Source organism: Oncorhynchus keta, chromosome 11, assembly GCF_023373465.1.
Source record: "Oncorhynchus keta strain PuntledgeMale-10-30-2019 chromosome 11, Oket_V2, whole genome shotgun sequence".
Taxonomy (NCBI): Eukaryota; Metazoa; Chordata; class Actinopteri; order Salmoniformes; family Salmonidae; genus Oncorhynchus; species Oncorhynchus keta.
This window is the reverse complement of record NC_068431.1, coordinates 16,916,196-16,936,306: the sequence shown is the minus strand read 5'-3', so window position 1 is coordinate 16,936,306 and position 20,111 is coordinate 16,916,196. Positions and strand designations below refer to the sequence as shown.

General features: G+C 46.0%; 1 protein-coding gene across 4 annotated transcripts in view; it reads right to left on the bottom strand.

Annotated features, from left to right (window-relative positions):
- The window catches only part of LOC118389833 (protein Jade-1-like), a 285,673-nt gene that overhangs the window by 160,398 nt on the left and 105,164 nt on the right, over window positions 1-20,111 (bottom strand). The window lies entirely within an intron of this gene.

Sequence of the window (20,111 nt, the reverse complement as noted above, 5' to 3'; positions counted from 1 at the left end):
ACACACACACACACACGTTCCCAAACCAGCCCACGGGGGTTTTCCAGTTCTATCAGTGCACACACAAACACACACACTCTTTCATGCACGCCAAACACCTCGTCACCTCCTCCACCTGGTAATTAAATCATGACCTTTGAGTGAAAGGACGTGGTGTGATAATTGTACATTTAACATTTTAGTCATTTAGCAGATGCTCTTATCCAGAGTGACTAAAAGGAGAAATTTGAGTTAAGTGCCTTGCTCAAGGGCACAGCGATTTTTCACCAAGTCGGCCCGGGGATTCAAACCAGCGACCTTTCGGATACTGGCCCAACGCTTCCTGCCAGACTCTGCCTCTCTCTGTCTCTAATCTTAAATAGGTCATCAACCTCATCACCACAGCTCCTGCCTCACTGCGTCGAAGGCTGGGTAGTGTACTGGGTGTTTACACAGTCACACTGAGTTCCGAATGGCATCATATTCCCTATGAGCTCTGGTCAAAAGCAGTGCGCACGATCGGGAATAGGGTGCCATCTGGGACGCACACACACTGTGCTCTCCACACTGCCTCCCCCTTCCCTGGCCGACACGTCTGATGTAAAACCATGCAAATAATGTAAGGCCTGAAAAATCCCCAGACAGATGCCTTCCTGCTGCCCTCCAGACAGATGCCTTACTGCTGCCTCCCAGACCGATGCCTTACTGCTGCCTCCCAGACCGATGCCTTACTGCTGCCTCCCAGACCGATGCCTTACTGCTGCCCCCCAGACCGATGCCTTACTGCTGCCCCCCAGACCGATGCCTTCCTGCTGCCCCCCAGACAGATGCCTTACTGCTGCCCCCCAGACTGATGCCTTACTGCTGCCTCCCAGACCGATGCCTTACTGCTGCCTCCCAGACTGATGCCTTACTGCTGCCCCCCAGACCGATGCCTTCCTGCTGCCCACCAGACAGATGCCTTCCTGCTGCCCCCCAGACTGATGCCTTACTGCTGCCCCCCAGACTGATGCCTTACTGCTGCCTCCCAGACTGATGCCTTACTGCTGCCTCCCAGACTGATGCCTTACTGCTGCCTCCCAGACTGATGCCTTACTGCTGCCTCCCAGACTGATGCCTTACTACTGCCTCCCAGACTGATGCCTTACTGCTGCCCCCCAGACTGATGCCTTACTGCTGCCTCCCAGACTGATGTCTTACTGCTGCCTCCCAGACTGATGCCTTACTGCTGCCTCCCAGACTGATGCCTTACTGCTGCCTCCCAGACTGATGTCTTACTGCTGCCTCCCAGACTGATGCCTTACTACTGCTTCCCAGACTGATGCCTTACTGCTGCCTCCCAGACTGATGCCTTACTGCTGCCTCCCAGACTGATGCCTTACTGCTGCCTCCCAGACTGATGCCTTACTGCTGCCTCCCAGACTGATGCAGTACTGCTGCCTCCCAGACTGATGTCTTACTGCTGCCTCCCAGACTGATGCCTTACTGCTGCCTCCCAGACTGATGCCTTACTGCTGCCTCCCAGACTGATGCCTTACTGCTGCCTCCCAGACTGATGCCTTACTGCTGCCTCCCAGACTGATGCCTTACTGCTGCCTCCCAGACTGATGTCTTACTGCTGCCTCCCAGACTGATGCCTTACTGCTGCCTCCCAGACTGATGCAGTACTGCTGCCTCCCAGACTGATGTCTTACTGCTGCCTCCCAGACTGATGCCTTACTGCTGCCTCCCAGACTGATGCCTTACTGCTGCCTCCCAGACTGATGCCTTACTGCTGCCTCCCAGACTGATGTCTTACTGCTGCCTCCCAGACTGATGTCTTACTGCTGCCTCCCAGACTGATGCCTTACTGCTGCCTCCCAGACTGATGCCTTACTGCTGCCTCCCAGACTGATGCCTTACTGCTGCCTCCCAGACTGATGCCTTACTGCTGCCTCCCAGACTGATGCCTTACTGCTGCCTCCCAGACTGATGCCTTACTGCTGCCTCCCAGACTGATGCCTTAATGCTGCCTCCCAGACTGATCTCTTACTGCTGCCTCCCAGACTGATGCCTTATTGCTGCCTGCTAGCAGCCTGCTGCCTCCTTCAAATCAAATCAAATCAAATCAAATTTTATTTGTCACATACACATGGTTAGCAGATGTTAAATGCGAGTGTAGCGAAATGCTTGTGCTTCTAGTTCCGACAATGCAGTGATAACCAACAAGTAATCTAACTAACAATTCCAAAACTACTGTCTTATACACAGTGTAAGGGGATAAGGAATATGTACATAAGGATATATGAATGAGTGATGGTACAGAGCAGCATACAGTAGATGGTATCGAGTACAGTATATACATATGAGATGAGTGTGTAGACAAAGTAAACAAAGTGGCATAGTTAAAGTGGCTAGTGATACATGTGTTACATAAGGATGCAGTCGATGATGATACTGATGCATATGAGATGAATAATGTAGGGTAAGTAACATTATATAAGGTAGCATTGTTTAAAGTGGCTAGTGATATATTTACATAATTCCCATCAATTCTTATTAAAATGGCTGGAGTTGGGTCAGTGTCAATGACAGTGTGTTGGCAGCAGCCACTCACACTGTTAGTGGTGGCTGTTTAACAGTCTGATGGCCTTGAGATAGAAGCTGTTTTTCAGTCTCTCGGTCCCAGCTTTGATGCACCTGTACTGACCTCGCCTTCTGGATGATAGCTGACTGTGAACAGGCAGTGGTTTCGGGTGGTTGATGTCCTTGATGATCTTTATGGCCTTCCTGTAACAACGGGTGGTGTAGGTGTCCTGGAGGGCAGGTAGTTTGCCCCGGTGACTGTTGTGCAGTCCTCACTACCCTCTGGAGAGCCTGACTGTTGAGGGCGGAGCAGTTTCTACCAGGCGGTGACTGTAGCCCGCCAGGATGCTCTCTGACTGTGCATCTGTAGAAGTTTGTGAGTGCTTTTGGTGACAAGCCGAATTTCTTCAGCCTCCTGAGGTTGAATTTCTAGGCGCTGCTGCGCCTTCTTCACGACGCTGTCAGTGTGAGTGGACCAATTCAGTTTGTCTGTGATTCTACGCCGAGGAACTTAAAACTAGCTACCCTCTCCACTACTGTTCCATCGACTGTGGATAGGGGGAGTTTCTCTGCTGACTGTAGTCCACAATCATCTCCTTAGTTTTGTTGACGTTGAGTGTGAGGTTATTTTCCTGACACCACACTGAGGGCCCTCACCTCTCCCTGTAGGCGACGTGGGTAATCAAGCCTACCACTGTTGTGTCGTCCGCAAACTTGATGATTGAGTTGGAGGCGTGCGTGGCTGCAGTCGTGGGTGAACAGGGAGTACAGGAGAGGGCTCTAGAACGCACCCTGTGGGGCCCCTGTGTTGAGGATCAGCGGGGAGGGAGTTTCTACGTTGACTGTACCCTCACCACCTGGGGGCGACCCGTCAGGAAGTCCAGTGACCCAGTTGCACAGGGCGGGGTCGAGACCCAGGGTCTCGAGCTTGATGACGAGCTTGGAGGGTACTATGGTGTGAATGCCGAGCTGTAGTCGATGAACAGTTTCTCACATAGGTATTCCTCTTGTCCAGGTGGGTTAGGGCAGTGTGCAGTGTGGTTGAGATTGATCGACGTGGACCTATTTGACTGTAAGCAAATTGGAGTTTCTAGGTGTCAGGTAGGGTGGAGGTTCTATGGTCTGACTGTCTCTCAAAGCACTTCATGATGACGGAAGTGAGTGCTACGGGCGGTAGTCGAGCTTTACCTTAGCTTTCTTGGGAACAGGAACAATGGTGGCCCTCTTGAAGCATGTGGGAACAGCAGACTGGTATAGGGATTGATTGAATATGTCCGTAAACACACCGGCCAGCTGGTCTGCGCATGCTCTGAGGGCGCGTGGGGATGCCGTCTGGGCCTGCAGCCTTGCGAGGGTTAACACGTTTAAATGTTGTCTTACTCACCTCGGCTGCAGTGAAGGAGAGACCGAGTTTCTACGTTGCAGGCCGTGTCAGTGGCACTGTATTGTCCTCAAAGCGGGCAAAAAGTTATTTAGTCTGACTGGGAGCAAGACATCCTGGTCCGTGACTGGGCTGGATTTCATCTTGTAGTCCGTGATTGACTGTAGACCCTGCCACATGCCTGTGTCTGAGCCGTGAATTGAGATTCCACTTTGTCTCTGTACTGACGCTGGCTTGTTTAATAGCCTTGCGGAGGGAATAGCTGCACTGTTTGTATTCAGTCATGTTGCCAGACACCTTGCCCTGATTAAAAGCAGTGGTTCGCGCGTGGAGTTTCACGCTGACTGTAGACCATCAATCCACGGTTTCTGGTTAGGGAATGTTTTTATCGGCTGACTGGGAACGACGATCTTGGCAGTTTCTAATGAACTGTAGACACCGAATCAGCGTAGTTTCAATATTCCCATCTGACGCAATACGAAACATGTCCCAGTCCACGTGATGGAAGCAGTCTTGGAGTGTAGAGTCAGCTTGGTCTGACCAGCGTTGGACAGACCTCAGCGTGGGAGCCTCTGGTTTTAATTTCTGCCTGTAGATGCAGGATCAGCAAATGGAGTGTTCTAGCTTTTCCGAAAGGGGGTTGGGCAGGGCCTTATATGCGTGACTGGAAGTTAGAGTAACAATGATCCAAGGTTTTACCACCCCTGGTTGCTGAAATATGCTGATAAAATTTAGGGAGTCTTGTTTTCAGATTGGCTTTGTTAAATTCCACTCCTTCATCGCTGTTTTTTTCTATGAACTGGCAACGATCAAATGTGGGTGGTTTACATTTGTGAGGGCACTCATTTCATACATTTTTATACAGTGTTGCTGTGCCCGATTTCGACTTGTTATCTTTTCATTAGATAAGCCCCTTCAAACTGTCCTCTTCTTGAAATCACCCTAGAATCACATCTCCAGGCAGGAAGCCGGCCTAAAGGTGTTCAAGGAAGGAGACGCGTGCTGTCTCCTAGAGATGAACATACTTTGGTGCGAGCTGGAAGGATTGTCTAAAGTGGTGACTGGAAACAGACTCTCAAAGGATCTTGCAGAGATGCAGGCAAAGGGTGACTAATCTGATGCTGCTTCATTTGTCTCTCTCACTAGCTGACTGTAGACGACGTGGTGTTTCTACGTCTGACTGTAGACGACGTGGAGTTTCTACGTCTGACTGTAGTCGATGTGGAGTTTCTACATCTGACTGTAGACGACATGGAGTTTCTACGTCTGACTGTAGACGACATGGAGTTTCTACGGCTGACTGTAGTCGACGTGGAGTTTCTACGACTGACTGTAGACGACATGGAGTTTCTACGGCTGACTGTAGTCGACGTGGAGTTTCTACGTCTGACTGTAGACGACGTGGAGTTTCTACGACTGACTGTAGACGACGTGGAGTTTCTACGTCTGACTGTAGACGACGTGGAGTTTCTACGTCTGACTGTAGACGACGTGGAGTTTCTACGGCTGACTGTAGACGACGTGGAGTTTCTACGGCTGACTGTAGACGACATGGAGTTTCTACGACTGACTGTAGACGACGTGGAGTTTCAACGGCTGACTGTAGACGACGTGGAGTTTCTATGGCTGACTGTAGACGACGTGGAGTTTCTACGACTGACTGTAGACGACCTGGAGTTTCTATGGCTGACTGTAGATGACTGGTGAAGGAAAACCATAGGGGTGAGGTGAAATAACAGTTCTCTCTGATGATGGAGTTGGAACTAAAGTTGAAGTCGGAACACTTAGGTTGGAGTCATTAAAACTTGTTTTTAAACCCCTCCACAAATATCTTGTTCACAAACTATAGTTTTGGCAAGTCTGTTAGGACATCTACTTTGTGCATGACAAGTAATTGTTCAAAAATTGTTTACGGACAGATCATTTAACTTATAATTTACTGTATCACAATTCCAGTGGGTCAGAAGTTTACATACACTAAGTTCAATGTGCCTTTAAAGAAAATTCCAGAAAATGATGTCATGGCTTTAGAAGCTTGCAGCCTGTGGATGTATTTCAAGGCCTACCTACAAACTCAGTGCCTCTTTGCTTGAAATCATGGGAAAATCAAAAGAAATCAGCCAAGAAACCACGCAGCTGTCATACCGCTCAGGAAGGAGACGCGATGCTGTCTCCTAGAGATGAACATACTTTGAGAAAAGTGCAAATCAATCCCAGATCAACAGCAAAGGACCTTGTGAAGATGCTGGAGGGAACAGGTACAAAAGTATCTATATCCACACAACCTCAAAGGACGCATCAGCAAGGAAGAAGCCACTGCTCCAAAACCGCCATAAAAAGCCAGACTGGCATCTGCAACTGCACATGGGGAAAAAGATCGTTGGAAGCTTTTTTGAGAAATGTCCTCTGGTCTGATGAAACAAAGACAGAATTGTTTGGCCATAATGACCATCGTTATGTTTGGAGGAAAAGGGGAGGCTTGCAAGCCGAAGAACACTATCCCAACCGTGAAGCATGGGGGTGGCAGCATCATGTTGTGGGGGTGCTTTGCTGCAGGAGGGACTAGTGAACTTCACAAAATAGATGGATTCATGGGGTAGGAAAATTATTATGTGGATATATTGAAGCAGCATCTCAAGACATCAGTCAGGAAGTTAAAGCTTGGTCGCAAATGGGTCTTCCAAATGGACAATGACCCCAAGCATACTTCCAGAGTTGTGGCAAAATGGCGTAAGGACAACAAAGTCAAGGTATTGGAGTGGCCATTACAAATTCCTGACCTCAAAATTTGTGGGCAGAACTGAAAAAGCATGTGTGAGCAAGGAGGCCTACAAACTTGACTCAGATACACCAGCTCTGTCAAGAGGAATGGGCCAAAATTCCCCCAACTTATTGTGGGAAGCTTGTGGAAGGCTACCCAAAATGTTTGACCCAAGTTAAACAATTTAAAGACAATTCTACCAAATACTAATTGATTGTATGTAAACTTCTGACCCACTGGGAATGTGATGAAAGAAATAAAAGCTGGAATAAATCACTCTCTACTATTATTCCGACATTTCACATTCTTAAAATAAAGTGGTGATCCTAACTGACCTAAGACAGGGAATTTTACTAGGATTAAATGTCAGGAATTGTGAAAAACTTCCAACTTTAACTGTACAAATCAAATCAAAGTTTATTTGCCACATGCGCCGAATACAACAGGTGTAGGTAGACCTTAGTGAAATGCTTACTTACAGGCTCTAACCAAAGGTGCGGGGGGGAAAAGTATGTGTGTGTGTGTGTGTGTGTGTGTGTGTGTGTGTGTGTGTGTGTGTGTGTGTGTGTGTGTGTGTGTGTGTGTGTGTGTGTGTGTGTGTGTGTGTGTGTGTGTGTGTGTGTGTGTGTGTGTGTGTGTGTAAGTAAAGAAATAAAACAACAGTAAAAAGACATTTGAAAAAAGAATAGCAAGGCAATATACAGACACCTGTTAGTCAGGCTGATTGAGGTAGTATGTACATGTAGGTATTGTTAAAGTGACTATGCATATGATGAACAGAGAGTAGCAGAAGCGTAAAACGAGGGATTGGCGGGTGGTTAAAGTGACTATACATATAAGATCAAAAGAGAGTAGCAGCAGCGTAAAAGAGGGGTTGGGGGGGGCACAATGCTAATAGTCCGGGTAACCATTTGGTTAGATGTTCAGGAGTCTTATGGCTTGGGGGTAAAAACTGTTGAGAAGCCTTTTTGTCCGAGGCTTGGCACTCTGGTACTGCTTGCCATGCGTTAGTAGAGAGAACAGTCTATGACTAGGGTGGCTTGACAAATTTTAGGGCCTTCCTCTGACACCGCCTGGTGTAGAGGTCCTGGATGGCAGGCAGCTTTGCCACAGTGATGTACTGGGCAGTACGCACTCCCCTCTGAAGTGCCTTGCAGTTGGAGGCCGAGCAATTGCCGTACCAGGCAGTGATGCAACCGGTCAGGATGCTCTCGATATTGAAGCTGTAGAACCTTTTGAGGATCTCAGGATCCATGCCAAATCTTTTTAGTTTCCTGAGGGGGAATAGGCTTTGTCGTGCCCTCTTCATGACTGTCTTGGTGTGTTTGGACAAATCTAGTTTGTTGTTGATGTGGACACCAAGGAATTTGAAGCTCTCAACCTGCTCCACTACAGCCCCGTCGATGAGAATAGGGACGTGTTCGGTGCTCCATTTCCTGTAGTCCACAATCATCTCCTTAGTCTTGGTTACGTTGAGGGATAGGTTGTTATTCTGGCACCACCCGGCCAGGTCTCTGACCTCCTCCCTATAGGCTGTCTCGTCGTTGTCGGTGATCAGGCCTACCACTGTTTTGTCGTCAGCAAACTTAATGATGGTTTTGGAGTCGTGCCTGGCCATGCAGTCGTGGGTGAACAGGGAGGACAGAAGGGGACTGAGCACGCACCCCTGGGGAGCTCCAGTGTTGAGGATCAGCGTGGCAGTTGTGTTGCTACCTACCCTTACCACCTGGGGGCGGCCTGTCAGGAAGTCCAGGATCCAGTTGCAGAGGGAGGTGTTTAGTCCCAGGATCCTTAGGTTGGTGATGAGCTTTGAGGGTACTATGGTGTTGAACGCTGAGCTGTAGTCAATGAACAGCATTCTCACATAGGTGTTCCTTTTGTCCAGGTGGGTTGCTACTAATACTCATAAACAATGAGGGAGGGAGTTCAAAGACCGAGAGAAAACAGAGGAGGGGGAAAGAGGGAGAGTTGGGCAGGAGGGCGAAGGTGGACCTTTCCACTTGGTCTTGTATCCCGTGTATAATGTATAAACAACCGTTTAGTCTATTCGCCAGATCAGGAGACACCACCTTGCGAAACACCTCCCAGTCCTCATTCCAGTATTCCACTTCTAAGGTTTGTTGTGTATATTCTTCTCCTTCGGCTAAGATGTGGCACTTCACTCTACAGGCCGGGTAATCAAAAGCATATCCCCACAGTTGGCCATTAGACATAACCAATTGATGTGTCAGTAGCTTTACGGGAGATTTTTGGGCTTCGGTACAAATTTAGAAAATTATTTTTGGGAACATCTTACACTACATGGCCAAAAGTATGTGCTCGTCCATCATCTCATTCCAAAATCATGGGTATTACTATGGAGTTGTTCTTCTCTTTGCTGCTATAACAGCCTCTACTCTTCTGGGAAGGCTTTCCACTAGATGTTGGAACATTGCTGCACGGCTTCCATTCAGCAACATGAGCATTAGTGAGGTTGGGCACTGATGTTGGACGATTAGGTCTGGCTCGCAGTCGGCGCTCCAATTCATCCCACAGCTGTTCGATGGGGTTGAGGTCAGGGATTTGTGCAGGCCAGTCAAGTTCTTCCACACAGATCTCGACAAACCATTTCTGTATGGACCTCGCTTTGTGCACCGGGGAAATGTCATGCTGAAACAGGAAAGGGCCTTCCCTAAACTGTTGCCACAGAGTTGGAAGCAAAGAATTGTCTAGAATGTATGGATGGATACCCATTTTGTGAAGCTCCAGACAAACAGTTCTGGTACTGACGTTTCTCCCAGTTTGGAACTCGGTAGTGAGTGTTGCAACCGAGGACAGACAATTTTTATGTGATTTTTACGTGACAGCACTCGGCAGTCACATTCTGTGAGCTTGTGTGGCCTACCACATCACGACTGAGCCGTTGTTGCTCCTGGACGTTTCCACTTCACAATAACAGCACTTACAGTTGACCGGGGCAGCTCTATCAGGGCTGAAATTTGACGAACTGAATTGTTGGAAAGGTGGCATCCTAAAACGGTGGCACGTTGAAAGTCACTGAGCTCTTCAGTAAGGCCATTCTACTGTAAATGTTTGTCTATGGAGATTGCATGGCTGTGTGCTCGATTTTATACACTTGACAGAAACGGAAATAGCCGAATCCTCTAATTTCACCTTGTGTCCTACTTCAGGTCATCATGTGCTGGTCAGTATGTAACAATTCCATGTTTTTTTCCTGAGTTTTCTGTGCTTTTTGTGTTTTCTGTAGCACACCCGTAGTGTTCACATCACTTACTTTGTGGTTGTTACTAATACTCATAGTCAGGCAATTTCCAGCCTACACAGAAATGACTTTTTCCACAAAACTTGTTCAAACACAGGCCTCCAAATACTACACAGCAGTTCTCACAAGTTAATTCTACAAGGTCAACAAGTTCATTCTTCAAACACAAAATTACAAAATGTATCTGCGGAAATTACTTTTTACTTCAAAACATAATTTAAAAGTTCAAGAAGTTCACTGCACAGCAGTTCACCCCCCCCAAAAAAAATCGCAAATTATACAATGATACGCTAATTATCCTAAGGAAATCCTGAAATGTCATTAAGAGGTCAACAAGAGGACACCTCAGAACCTTCAACCATCAATCAATTGAACTAATCAAATGAGTGAAAGCAGCCGTGTGCTCTATCCTCTCTGATGAGAGAGCTGTAATAACTTATTTTGTTGTTTGCGCATTCCTCACATAATATGACTGGCTTCAACGCTTTCTGAGGAAGCTTTGATCCTTATTTGCCGTTTGGAATATTTATTTGGAGCAAGGGAGGGCTTCTGACTCTCAACTCCTCCATATTTTTCACAGTACACCCTTCCCTCCAGACCCCAAGGGGATGTGGTTTGGGGTTTTATTACACACACACACTGGCCTTGGGGGATCTGTGGTGTGTGCATTTTGTGGCTACTGTACGGTCTGGGTGAGGCTCAGAGAGAGAAAGAGAGCTACTGTGTGAAAGAGGGTCAGTGTGTTAGGAGTGTTAATGACTGAGAAGGTGGGAGGAAGAGTGAGAATCAGCAAGGGTCAGTGTGGAGAGAGAGAGACCCTACGGACCCTGGTCAAAAGTAGTGCACTACATAAGGAATAGGGTGACACTTGGGACCCAACCAAAAACACCACCCACAGGTTTGTCATCTTCCTGGATGATATGTTTTTCCCCCGACACTTCTGATGTGAATGACATCTATCAGAGGGACATAAACAGCACAGTGCTTTATTCAACCCGGTGGGGGCACAGACAGACGGGGCCACCGGCAGGGAGGGTTACATAGAATCCTGTTTCATGTTCTGCTCTATCTGTTTTCACAGAAAAAGGACAAAACACTGACTAACTGGTAGGTGTTTGTTAGGTATTGCAAAAGTGGAGACAGTTTTCTTGCAAGGTTTCAGCTACGTCCTAACAAAGGTTGAGTGACTGAACAGTAACAGTAAGGTGAAACTTCGTAAGAAAACACTGTGGGTCGTCTCCTTCCCTGCTTTCGTTCGCCACTCGGGCTCCTGAGTTGCGCAGTGGTCTAGGACACTGCATCTCAGTGCAGGAGGCGTCACTGCAGTACCTGGTTCGAATCCAGGCTGCATCACATACGGCCGTGATTGGGTGTCCCATAGGGCGGGGCACAATTGGCCCAGCGTCATCCGGGTTTGACCGGGGTGGGCCGTCATGGTAAATAAGAATTTGTTCTTAACTGACTTGCCTAGTTAAATAAAGGTTACATTATTTTTTTTTCATTGTCTCACAATCATTTCCCCCAATCCCCCCCATCTCAAATCTCTTCATGCCTCATTGTCACTAGGTGCCTAAACACCCTCCTGCCTCCCACACGTTTCAGTGACCCCTTTCTTCCCATGCACCTCATTCCCAATCTTTTGTGCTGACTCTGCCAGGCTGTGTGAGGGGTTCCACTGTGGCCACCCCTGCCCCTCATCCACAAACGACCCCGTTCCCACCACCACCTACATCCACAGAGCAGCCAACCGGAACAATCAGGCCAGACTCCCGTGGGGCTTCCTACCCTGGATGTGCCAGGGGCACCCATATCTGGGACTGACCTGTGTGTGTGTCTGTGTCAGACAGAAACCGATAGAGAACGATCTGATAAAAAAATATACTGACAGATACAAACTGACAGAAACTGAAAATGAGTGGGCTTTAAAGGGCAATTCTGTCACTTTTCAACATGTTTTTCTCCAGCATCATACCAGTGTCTACATGTGATCTGTGGTTAAAAATATAAGGTCCTAAAAATTGCTTCTCTGTGACATCACAGGGTAGGATTAAAAGTAAGGGGGAAAAGTTAGTTATTTTCAAAACCTGCAACAAGTTTCAAGCCAGAAGAAGGATATCGTATTGCTCCACACGTCACCATGAATCTCATAGTACTTGAAAATCACTGTTATTAAAATGTTTCAACTTTTGATGCTATGGAAGAAATAAAGCCTGCACACTCATAAGCGCCACCGTGTATCTTTATTCACAAACAAACAAACAAAGGTTTAGATCACACAAGGATCTTCGTCAGGTTAGGGCAGTCTATATACAGCATATATAAGCTGAAAGAGGCAACACAAAACATTTACACTTTTTGAATATTATAACTGTATAGCCATTCATATCAGGTAGACAAAACGTATGTGACAATACCTGACCGTGGTTGTCATTATAACAAATGAATCAGATGGCGTTCACAGAAAATGGCTATTGGGAAAGTCCTCATTAAGTCCATTTGGGAATATCCAGTAGTATTCAGTTTGCAACAGAAGTCTATGGATGTGCGTCCCTCGCCTCGGTACTTTGACATGCTGGATACCCATGTACTTCACTGAGGAAACATTGTGTCTGGCAGTGATAAAGTTACTGTTTTTTGGTTGTTGTTTTTTGCTTTTGATGACATCACCGCATATAACTTTTTGACTTTCTATATTTGTTCTACAAAACTGAGAAATGCGTAGTTTTCACATTATGTAGACACTGGTATTGTGCTGGAGATGATGAAAATGAGATTGAAAAGCGGTGGAATTTCTCTTTAAGTAAAGAAAAGTCCCCAAGACAGATAAACAACACGTAGTTTGAGTCATAGCAACCCTCTCAGTCGACCGTTAGTCTATCTGATAGGAAATATTCCAGTAAAACAAATGATGAAAGACCCACGCGTCTGTCCCTAATGGCACCATATTCCCTACCTACACAGTGCACTAGTTTTGACTAGAGTGCAATGGGCTCTGGTAAAAAGTAGTGCACTATGTAGGTAGGGAATAGGGTGCCATTTAGGATTCAGCCCAAGTGAAAATACTTGCTCTGATAACAGAATGACATCAGAGGGAGTCAAGTGGACCTTGAGTAATTTCAATATTTCTTAGAACAATCAGGAAATGTAATAAATGCCTCTTTGCACTTGAGATGTTAATGTTGGACATTCACTGAGTGAACAGACACATAATTTATAACACAATGACTACTACAGTAGCCTAAACCTTTCAGAATGTGGGGCTTATTTCGTTGTCAAATGCTTTTAAAAAATCATCCAAAGGGCATTGGATAAAATCTGTCAGAAAGCTGCTTCTCTGCCCTAAATCGTCAGGCACAGTGGATTAACCAGAGCCCTTATGTGTGCTGCCATTTTGTGATACCTTCAGATGCCTATGAGGTCTGCCCAGGAACGCCAAGCGTGTTGTCATGGATATGGCTGAGCCTTAACAGCCATATTCCAGTGCCCCTTTACTACAAAGAATCAGTCTAGCCGGCTAGGGTTTTAGTCTTACTGCGTTTACTATTATCCTTTCTGTTTCCACCCCATTTGCTTTATTTTCATCTTCCCCAAAACTCTAGCAGTTACGCTACACAGAAAGTAAATCACAACCCCCCTTTCTTGCCATCCTTTCCCCTTACACAAATGTGCACACTCGTAAAAAATAAAGAGACTCATAATAATCCCCCTTGGTGAGGGGGTTGAGCAGTTTGTGTTGGGGGATTGTTTTCATTCACATTTTCCACTGACTCAATTGCGAGCCAGAAGAGGGAAGAGAAGGCTGGGAGGCTGCTGGCTGCACAGAGCAGGGCTGGCACCATGCCAGGACCTTGCTTCAGGTCTCACAGCTCCCCCAGCCTTTGCTTCCACCTCCTCCTCCTGTCCCCCGCCCCTCTCCTTTTTTGTTGCTAAAACACTGCAGTGAGAAAAAATTCAGCAGAGAGCTAGCTTCCCTGTATCTGTCCCATTGATGAGGAAGCTAAAGAGGCAGGCAGCCAGTCAGGGAGGCAGAAAGACAGAGGGGGACAGACAGTCAGACAGACAGACAGTCAGGGTGACAGACAGACAGTCAGGGAGGAGGCAGACAGACAGGGAGGGAGGGAGGCAGACAGTCAGGCAAGGAGGGAGGCAGACAGTCAGGCAAGGAGGGAGGCAGACAGTCAGGCAAGGAGGGAGGCAGACAGACAGTCAGTCAGGGAAGCATCGAGCTAGCTTCTACACCAGCTACACCTCAGAATGCTGAGTTGCATCCAAAGAACACCACCGCATTGGGGCTGTTTTTCTGCAAAGGAACCAGAACGACTGATCCGTGTAAAGGAAAGAATGAATGGGGCCATGTATCGTGAGACTTTGAGTGAAAACCTCCTTCCATCAGCAAGGGCATTGAAGATGAAACGTGGCTGGGTCTTTCAGCATGACAATGATCCCAAACACATCGCCCGGGCAACAAAGGAGTGGCTTCGTAAGAAGCATTTCAAGGTCCTGGAGTGGCCTAGCCAGTCTCCAGATCTCAACCCCATAGAAAATCTTTGGAGGGAGTTGAAAGTCTGTGTTGCCCAGCAACAGCCCCAAAACATCACTGCTCTAGAGGAGATCTGCATGGAGGAATGGGCCAAAATACCAGCAACAGTGTGTGAAAACCTTGAAGACTTTTGACCTGTCATTGCCAACAAAAGGTATATAAACAAAGTATTGAGATAGCGTAGTGTCCAGAGCATGGAGGCGCTACCAGGAGACAGGCCAGTACATCAGGAGACGTGGAGGAGGCCGTAGGAGGGCAACAACCCAGCAGCAGGACCGCTACCTCCGCTTTTGTGCAAGGACGAGCAGGAGGAGCACTGCCAGAGCCCTGCAAAATGACCTCCAGCAGGCCACAAATGTGCATGTGTCTGCTCAAACGGTCAAAAACAGACTCCATGAGGGTGGTATGAGGGCCCGACGTCCACAGGCGGGGGTTGTGCTTACAGCCCAACACCGTGCAGGACGTTTGGCATTTGCCAGAGAACACCAAGATTGGCAAATTCACCACTGGCGCCCTGTGCTCTTCATAGATGAAAGCAGGTTCACACTGAGCACATGTGACAGACGTGACAGTCTGGAGACGCCGTGGAGAATGTTCTGCTGCCTGCAAATTCCTCCAGCATGACCGGTTTGGCGGTGGGTCAGTCATGGTGTGGGGTGGCAATTCTTTGGGGGGCCGCCAGAGGTAGCCTGACTGCCATTAGGTACCGAGATGAGATCCTCAGACCCCTTGTGAGAGCATATGCTGGTGCGGTTGGCCCTGGGATCCTCCTAATACAAGACGACATTGCTAGACCTCATGTGGCTGGAGTGTGTCAGCAGTTCCTGCAAGAGGAAGGCATTGATGCTATGGACTGGCCCGCCCGTTCCCCAGACCTGAATCCAATTGAGCGCATCTGGGATGTCTCAGATGCTTTAGTCCAGGTCTGGGAGGAGATCCCTCAGGAGACCATCCGCCACCTCATGAGGAGCATGCCCAGGCGTTGTAGGGAGGTCATACAGGCATGTGGAGGCCACACACTACTGAGCCTCATTTTGACTTGTTTTAAGTACATTACATCAAAGTTGGATCAGCCTGTAGTGTGGTTTTCCACTTGAATTTTGAGTGTGACTCAAAATCCAGACCTCCATGGGTTGATAAATTTGATTTCCATGGATAATTCTTGTGTGATTTTGTTGTCAGCGCATTCAAATATGTAAAGAAAAAAGTATTTAATAAGAATATTTCATTCATTCAGATCTAGGATGTGTTATTTTAGTGTTCCCTTTATTGTTTTGAGCAGTGTATATAAATAAAAAATATAAAAATAAGACAGCTAGCTAGCCTACATGGCTTAGTGTGGTGAGACTACTATAGTGTGGTGAGACTACTATAGTGTGGTGAGACTACTATAGTGTGGTGAGACTACTATAGTGTGGTGAGACTACTATAGTGTGGTGAGACTACTATAGTGTGGTGAGACTACTATAGTGTGGTGAGACTACTATAGTTTGGTGAGACTACTATAGTGTGGTGAGACTACTATAGTGTGGTGAGACTACTATAGTGTGGTGAGACTACTATAGTGTGGTGAGACTACTATAGTGTGGTGAGACTACTATAGTGTGGTGAGACTACTATAGTTTGGTGAGACTACTATAGTGTGGTGAGACTACTATATCGACTACCATCACTTGTCCAATATCGAATATGGTTTGTGGGTGTGTTGTAAAAACTTGCAATAACAAACTAAGGAATTTGTCGGCTATAATCTTCCAAACTTTTTGTTGAAGTCACCTTTCTCCCTCAATGTTCCAAAAAGAAAAACAGTTCACTGTGAACAAAACTCAAGAGAGGAAAAACTAATACCTCTTTAAATAAACAATAATGCAGTATCAGTGAGAGGAGAGAGAGAGAGAGAATGCCTCCATTGTTTTCTGCCAGTTCCAAATCCTTCTTGCAGGACACCTATTAATCTATGTGTACAGCATCAGCACATCTCATTTAGATGTATTTCACCATTCATATTCAATAAAACAGGTAGAATCAAAAGGGAATGCAAGGCGTTGTAAAACATGTTAATAGGTGTTTTATGTAACAGCATTGCATGCCCTGTTTCTGTCTGTCTGTGTGCGCAAGAGATGTTTATGAATATGAAAGTGTGTCAGTGCCTATCTTCCACCAAGTTTTTATGAAACGTACCTGCACATTTGTGTGCGTGAAACACATTTGTGTGCGTGTGGGGGACTAACCGTGTGGGGGGACTAACATTTGTGTGCGTGTGGGGGACTAACACATTTGTGTGCGTGTGGGGGACTAACACATTTGTGTGCGTGTGGGGGACTACACATTTGTGTGCGTGTGGGGGACTAACACATTTGTGTGCGTGTGGGGGGACTAACACATTTGTGTGCACTAACACATTTGTGTGCGTGTGGGGGGACTAACACATTTGGTGCCGCGACCTCCACGGTGCCCCACCCTTTTTGTTGGGGGGGGGGGGGGGGGATCGCTAACTTGCATTGAAGAAATGTGCAGTTTACACATTTTGTCATGAGTCTATGACAAAATCTTGCAGTTTTAAAAAAGGTAATTTTCCTGGAGTTCGGGCCCTGGATACCCTTTTGGCAATCCAGTCCTGTGTGCATGTCTAGAGAGAGCAAAAGAAAGCAAGCTATTGCTCATTTTCTGAGAGCCTGAGTCATCCTCATTACATGTATTACTGTATTCACAAATTGGAGTGTTTGTGTGTCCGTACGTGTATGTGTGTGTATGTTGTGTAAGGGTGTGTGCCTACCTGCTTGTGTAAGAGATCACAGTAAGTGTGTGGGAGTTTTTAAAAACCTCTTTTGAAAGATAAGAGAGATGAGCGTGAGGGAGGGAGAGAACGAGAGATGCTGAAGGATACGGTTGCCCTACACTTGTCAAGGATGATGTCATGATCGTTAGATTCTACACATGATGCTGTGGCCTCTCTCTCTTTAGTGTGTACAGTCCAATACTCAATTCATAGATAACAGATAAATACACCTTGTAGAAACGCTCAACCTTGTAGAGATCCACACAGAGATAACAGCTCATAGCATTGGGACTGGGAGACTCATGACAACCTGTCTAATACAATTCCATCCTGTTAAGAGCTATGGAGATGGCCAAGCAACCATCACTGACCAGGGTTAATTCGCTAACATGTTGGCTCTTGACAAGGAAGTTGAAGGTAGCATATCATTAGCTTAACGCAATTGCTGGAAGTATGGGTATCTACTAGCCAGCTCCTCTCAAAAGCAGGGAAATAGAAAGTATTCGTTACAAGTACATATACACAATTATATTTTGATTATAGTTGTTTGAAAAACATTTATTTTTGGAACTATTTTCTCTGAACTTCATTCATCCCATGTGATGGTGGGCACAAGGATAGGCTGGGCGGGAGTGTCAACACTGAGACAGCGATGGTTTTTCACCAGTTTGCTAGCTAGATATCAAGTAAGCAAAGTATGAGAAGAGGACATCAACGACAAAATCCCACAGAAGAAGAGGAGGAGTACATCAAAAGACTGCTCATCCGAAGCAATATTTGCACCTCCCAGCTGTGACTTGAAAATTGTGGACACTGCTGGAGTGCCCACAATTTGGTGAAAAGTTTGGAGTTCCTGGGCATACACATCACAGGCAAACTGAAATGGTCCACCCACACAGAAAGGTGGTGAAGAAGGCATAACAGCGCCTCTTCAACCTCAGGAGGCTGAAGAATTTTTTTGGCTTGTCACCCAAAACCTTGACAAGCTTTTACAGATGCACAATCGAGAGCATCCTTTCGGGCTGTATCACAGCCTGGTACGGCAACTGCACCGCCCTCAACAGCAAGGCTCTACAGAGGGTGGTGCGGTCTGCACAACGCATCACCGGGGTCAAACTACCTGCCCTCCATGACACCAACAGCACCCGATGTCACAGGAAGGCCAAAAAGATCATCAAGGACAAAAACCATCCGAGCCACTGCCTGTTCACCCCGCTATCATCTAGAAGGCGAAGTCTGTACAGGTGCATCAAAGCTGGGACTGAGAAACAGTTTCTATCTCAAGGCCATCAGACTGCTAAACAGCAATCACTAACTCAGAGAAGCTGCTGCCTACATAGAGACTCATCACTGGCCACTTTAATAAATTGATCACGAATCACTTTAAACAATGCCACTTTAATAATGTTTACATATCTTACATTACTCATATCCCATGTATATACTGTATTTTATAGCATCTAATGCACCTTGCCTATGCCGCTCGGCCATCGCTCATCCACATATTTATATGTACATATTCTCATTCACCCCTTTAGATGTGTGTGTATTCAGAAGTTATTGGAGAATTGTTAGAATACTTGTTAGATGTGTGTATTCGGAAGTTATTGGAGAATTGTTAGAATACTTGTTAGATGTGTGTATTCAGAAGTTATTGGAGAATTGTTAGAATACTTGTTAGATGTGTGTATTCGGAAGTTATTGGAGAATTGTTAGAATACTTGTTAGATGTGTGTATTCGGAAGTTATTGGAGAATTGTTAGAATACTTGTTAGATGTGTGTGCATTAGGTAGTGGGGCAAAAAAGTATTGAGTCAGCCACCAATTGTGCAAGTTCTCCCACTTAAAAAGATGAGGCCTGTAATTTTCATCATAGGTACACTTCAACTATGACAGACAAAATTAGAAGAAAAAAATCCAGAAAATCACATTGTAGGATTTTTAATGCATTTATTTGCAAATTATGGTGGATATAACAATACTTTGTTATATACCCTTTGTTGGCAATGACAGAGGTCAAACGTTTTCTGTAAGTCTTCACAAGGTTTTCACACACTGTTGCTGGTATTTTGGCCCATTCCTCCATGTAGATCTCCTCTAGAGCAGTGATGTTTTGGGGCTGTTGTAGTTATATTATTTGTTAGATATTACTGCACTGTTGGAACTAGAAGCACAAGTATTTCACTACACTCGCATTAACATCTGATAACCATGTGTATGTGACCAATACATTTGATTTAGTATTTAAGCTAGCTTACACGTTTAAACTTGTAATGTCACATGCAATACAGTGAAATGTTTCTTGCAAGCTCTAAACCAACAATGCAGTAAATCAATAACAATGTAGTGTAAAAATATATATACATATAAATAAAAATACATAAAAACAAGACAGCTAGCTAGCCTACATGGCTTAGTGTGGTGAGACTACTATAGTGTGGTGAGACTACTATAGTGTGGTGAGACTACTATAGTGTGGTGAGACTACTATAGTGTGGTGAGACTACTATAGTGTGGTGAGACTACTATAGTGTGGTGAGACTACTATAGTGTGGTGAGACTACTATAGTGTGGTGAGACTACTATAGTGTGGTGAGACTACTATAGTGTGGTGAGACTACTATAGTGTGGTGAGACTACTATAGTGTGGTGAGACTACTATATTGACTACCATCACTTATGACAACCCGGATGGAATCACGGGATCCAGACATTGAAAAGGAATTCAACAATATTGAAAAATGTAGTGAGCATACTCGGGAATCAACTAAATGTTCTGAACATTAATTTGCCCAAGTTTATCATAAGACATGAACAGAACGCATCAGTGATTCGTATTTGCTG